The sequence below is a fragment of the Triticum aestivum genome, chromosome 1A (assembly GCF_018294505.1).
Source record: "Triticum aestivum cultivar Chinese Spring chromosome 1A, IWGSC CS RefSeq v2.1, whole genome shotgun sequence".
NCBI classification, from domain to species: domain Eukaryota; kingdom Viridiplantae; phylum Streptophyta; class Magnoliopsida; order Poales; family Poaceae; genus Triticum; species Triticum aestivum.
The window spans coordinates 278,953,314-278,958,910 of NC_057794.1; positions in this window are offsets into that span (position 1 = coordinate 278,953,314).

Here is a 5,597-nt window from a genome sequence, read left to right on the forward strand (position 1 = left end):
TACTCGACAGGGTCCTTGTTCACGAATTCGTCTCCCGGCTCTACCCAAAGCAAGAACACAACAATGGAACAACAATCAATCATAGTGCAATGCGCAAGAAACATGATGCAAGACATGACATGGAATCTAAGATATGAGGTGCAATGCATATAAGGTGCTTCAGAAGGGGTGCAAACGAGACAGAAGAAGAAACGATGAACATGGCACAATCTTGGTAACCCAAGCATGCCACTGGATAGATTGGGAGATTTCGGATGAAATCGATATAAAGATCACGAGGAACAAATGCACGGTTTGTAAATGACAAGCCAAACAAGATGCGATGCAAACTGTTGAACACAACAACATGACCACTTAGATGCATAGTTTAAACATGCTACCACACCCAAACATGAAACAAAAGGCATGGCAGTGAAGTACAGGTGAAGATCTACAAATCATGAACACTAAGCTGCTGCTAGAACTCCCTAGAACATGTTTAAAACAGCATGGCAATAATGCAAATGCTAACTGTTTTACAGACTTTATGAAAATATTGGACATGACCGAAACAACATCAGATTGCAATGTGTAGAGCTAGTAAACTACATGTTATAGGAACCTATCATGGCAAACTTGAGCATTTCATGCTAGTACTAAAAGCAATTAACGAAACTCCCTTACTGAACTTGCTCCAAAGATCTATAGAAATGATGATAACATCAATGCAAACATGGCAAGTGATATGACTGATCTCAGACTTAGTAGAATTCATGGCATGGCAGAAACAGATTCATGATGGCATGTTTACAAGCTTTTGGCACTCAATATGAAGCATGCCATGGCATGTAATAAAATCTAGCATGTGGTGGCATGATGAAGAGCATGTTCATGTGCAAAACTTTCCCTTAGCATAATTGCATAAACATACACATAAAAGACAAAATAGCAACATGAGGTAAAATAACATGGTCATGAACTTGCTCAAATGCAGAAACTAATGCCACCACTGGATTGGTGGGATTTTTTTACCCCAAGAACATATATAATATGTCTAGGTTGCTGTATAAAAATCCTGACAAATATGCAACACAATAAACTGCCTAAAATGGAAAATATACGGCAAAGGGAAAAAACCCTAAATGGATATGTCCCGATCTGGACTTGCCAGATAAGGAAAGGCCCGAATTGGAATGGCCCAAAATGGACAATATGCTCGATTGGGTTTAAAATAGAGGCATGAGGATGACATGTGGGCCCGTGGGTTCACGTGTCATGTTTGAGGGTGCGTGTGTGGGTGTGTGGCTGGCAGGTGGGGCTGGCTGTCTGTGTGGCTAACTGGTGGGCCTGGCCGTGTGTGAGGCTTACAAGTCGGGCCCGCTGGTGCCACTCGTGCGGAATAGGGGAAGCACGGGAGGGTGCCACCGGCGAATAATGCACAGCGGAGGCCTCACCAGAGTAGCTCCGGTGACCAAAAGACGCGGCGGCGGGGTGAAACAGGATCGCCAGGGGATCCCGCACACGTACGATCAACAGACTAAACCGGGCTACGACAGAGTCGACACCAGCGGCGAGAAATAGGGTCGACGACGCGGAAGGGAACGCGACGCTACATCGATCTAGCAGAACTACTAGGCGCGGAGCTAGGACCTACGCGACACGGGGTATGTGACGGGCATGCACACGATGCACGAGGAGGCCTGAACGCTCGCCTGCGACGAGGTCCTGCAGAAGCGGATTCGGGCAGATGGCGCGGACATGGCTAGAGCATGCAATTGAGGGGGGAGGCACGGGGCTGCTCAGGATCTTACCACGAGCACGTGGGTGCGCTCGGCTTGACGAGAGGTGGTCGGAGGCGAGCACGGCGGCAATCAAACACCTACGGGCACCGCGGGGAAGAAGAGGAAGAAGTCGACAGCGTCTTGGATTTCCGCGGTGAAGTAGTGGATGTCGGGGAAGAAGATGGACATGGTCCTGGAGGCTGGGGTCGACGGAGAGCGCGTCGGCGATGAGGTCGAGTGCTCGGGGCGGTGGTGGAACGGTGGATCTGGTGGCTAAACTTACCAGGAAGCGCGGCGGATGAGGGAAACCCTAGAGAGGCGGGGGCATGGAGAAGGGATGAAATAGGGGCTAGGGCGAGCACCGCGTCGACGCGGACGTGGCCATGTGCGTGCGCGAGAGGGGGGCCGAGGAGGAAGAAAAGGTGGGTGCGGGGAACAGGGAGACGCTGACTAGCAGGGCCGGCCAGGCCACGTGGGCCCGAGGCAGAGGGGGGGTGCACGCTACTTAGGTGAGAAAAAGGAGGAAGGAGGGGCTCGCGCGGGCGCCAAGTGGGCTGCGAGGCGCCTGGCTAGGCCGCGCTGTTGGGCTGCGGGGGCTGAAGCGTTAGGAGGCTGACGTAGGTTGGCTGCTACTGCTGTTATTTCCTTTTCCAATTTATCTTTAGACAGAAAACAAATGGAAAAGTGCAGGGGCAAAAGAGAGGAGCAAAATGAAAATAAAAATATCCTCGTGACCCTGAAATAGTGCTCTATTGAATAAAATTGTCCTGGGCATTTTTAGAGGTAGAAAAATAATGCAAGTTTGAATTTAGTTCAAACTTGGGTCATTTTTGAACCTGGCGAAAACAACTTAGATAAAGCTAAAATTTGGCAGAGAGGTCTTGGGCATGGTGCTAGAATTTTGGGGAAAAGTTGGACATTAATGGAGGAGTGAAAAATGTCACTTGCCAAAAGAAAGAAAGAGAAGGAGAGGTGGCGATGCATGGAGGGGAAATGATGATGATTGGATCCATAAGGAACATGACACAATGCCATAAGCTAAAATATGAAGATGCACATGACGATGAGAATATGCAAAATGACACCAAGCACAACGCAACATATGATGAGGTCATGATGCAACAATTAATGGCAAAATGAAATATGACAAGAAAAGATAATACAACGCACTATGAGACAAAGCAAAACCCAAAATGAAACCAACAAGGAGGAAACCACTTGGGATTGATGAAGAACAAGATGGTTATATTGCCAATATTGGGAAATGTTACAAATGTGGTGTTACACAGGGCCTTCGGGAAGTGCCTCCCCCAGCAGAGCCGGTGTTTCAGTCCTCTCGGTGACCTTGGGATCCTGCGAGCCCCTGGCCTTCGCCTCCAGAAACGAGGCCTTGGGTCAGGGGTTGCATATCCTAAAGGGATAAGAAGACCGCTCAAAGAATAATGCAATAGTAGAGAAACCGAAAGAAACTCACATAGTCGTGGCATGCCGTTGCCTCTTCGGCAGGTGTTTGATGAAGGATAAACAGGGGGCACTTTGTCAAGCAATGTGCTGAATGACACTGAAGTTTCAGGTTCCTGCACGGACTTGCTGATAGTCGTGCCTACAAGGAAAGAAGGATCCACCTCCACAACTTCCTCGCCTGAGCCTTCCAGGCTGCTAACAGAAAGGCGGTTGCAGTTAAATCATGTCGGTCCAGTAACAATGATGGATGAAAGAGAGAATAACAACTCTTACCAGCCCAGAACAATAATGGGCGTACGAAACCTTCGTTTGGGTTGCCCATGTGATTTTGTATCCCCCAAGGGAGGCGATCCTCTCTTCTTACCAGTTGTTGATGACGCGGCCCGCGCAAGTGGAACGAATGTGGAGCCTTTGGCGTCGCCGCCATGCCTCTCATCATCACCTCTTTCTATGGTCTCGTCATGGCCAAGTTGGGACGACCTCGGCTGCTCCAGGAATGGGTTAGGATAGCCAACATCGCATGCGCCCTTTGGGACGATGCCCCACCTGTCACACTCTTGCAGACCTTCTAGGATGGCCTCGCGAGCCCCGTTAGCATGTAGCATCCAAACAAAGAAGGGAAGGTCCGGACCACCTTCGGCGTGGAACAAGACCTTCATGATCCATTTTAGCTCCTCGTCCTCGATAACAGAAAGGTGAAGGCGCCTTGGTTCTTGAGGTCCCTGGTACGTCCACATTGGAAGTTGATGGGCCTGTAGGGGGCTACTCGCATCCTGGAAAAGTCGAGGACCACCATGCGCCCGTCAAGGCGTTTTTCCGCGAGGCGCTTGATATGCCTGATCATAGGATTGAAAATGTCTCCGTTCGGGCAGCTCGCCCAGCCCACCCATTGTGCTCCTCTATCGGAGCGGCAGGCTCGTGTAGCCAGACAGACTCCCGCATGGCATCAATGAACATCCAGTTCTGGCACCACTCATTCAGAGGTTCATGAAGATCCGGAGAAATAAAATTGGCATCGGCCTCCTTCCTGGCAAGACGGAAGGTTATGCAACCTAAGGTCTGATTTCTTGGAGTCCAGTGTACTCAGAAGAAATGTCGGAGGGGCTCCAAGGATGGCCTCGCCCCCATGAACCCCTCGCACAAGTGGGAAAAGATCGCCATAACCAGCGTGATATTAGGACTAAGATGAAGCACATGAAGTTGGAAATGTTCCAAGACCGCCATGAAGAAGTTGGAAAGGGGGAACTAAACCAGCGGTGAGGAAGTTGACAAAAATGGGGATTACGATGCTACCTTCATTGCGCTGCTCGCTAGAATAAGTTCCATCGGCCCCCACGAGTGATTCACACCTCTAACTAAGAACCTAAATAACCTCAGGCTCCGAGTGTCAGAGAATGCAGACTCAAGTAGAGCTAGCGGAAGCTCCCCTCGAACTATCTCCTTATCTCTTTTCCTCGTTTCCACCTCTATTGCAGGATCGCGGGACGCCATAGCTAATGGGGAGAATCCACTGAAGGAAATATGCCCTAGAGGCAATAATAAAGTTATTATTTATTTCCTTATATCATGATAAATGCTTATTATTCATGCTAGAATTGTATTAACCGGAAACTTAGTACATGTGTGAATACATAGACAAACAGAGTGTCACTAGTATGCCTCTACTTGACTAGCTCGTTGAATCAAAGATGGTTAAGTTTCCTAGCCATGACATGAGTTGCCATTTTATTAATGGGATCACATCATTAGATAATGATGTGATTGACTTGACCCATTCCGTTAGCTTAGCACGATGATCGTTTAGTTTGTTGCTACTGCTTTCTTCATGACTTATACATGTTCCTCTGACTATGAGATTATGCAACTCCCGAATACCGGAGGAACACTTTATGTGCTACCAAATGTCACAATGTAACTGGGTGATTATGAAGGTGCTCTACAGGTGTCTCCGATGGTACTTGTTGAGTTGGCATAGATCAAGATTAGGATTTGTCACTCCAATTGTCGGAGAGGTATCTCTGGGCCCTCTCGGTAATGCACATCACTATAAGCCTTGTAAGCAATGTGACTAATGAGTTAGTTGCGGGATGATGCATTATGGAACAAGTAAAGAGACTTACCGGTAACGAGATTAAACTAGGTATTGAGATACGACGATCGAATCTTGGGCAAGTAACATACCGATGACAAAGGTAACAACATATGTTGTTATGCGGTTTGACCGATAAAGATCTTCGTAGAATAAATGGAAGCCAATATGAGCATCCAGGTTCCGCTATTGGTTATTGACCGGAGATGAGTCTTGGTCATGTCTACATAGTTCTCGAACCCGTAGGGTCCGCACGCTTAATGTTCGGTGACGATCGGTATTTT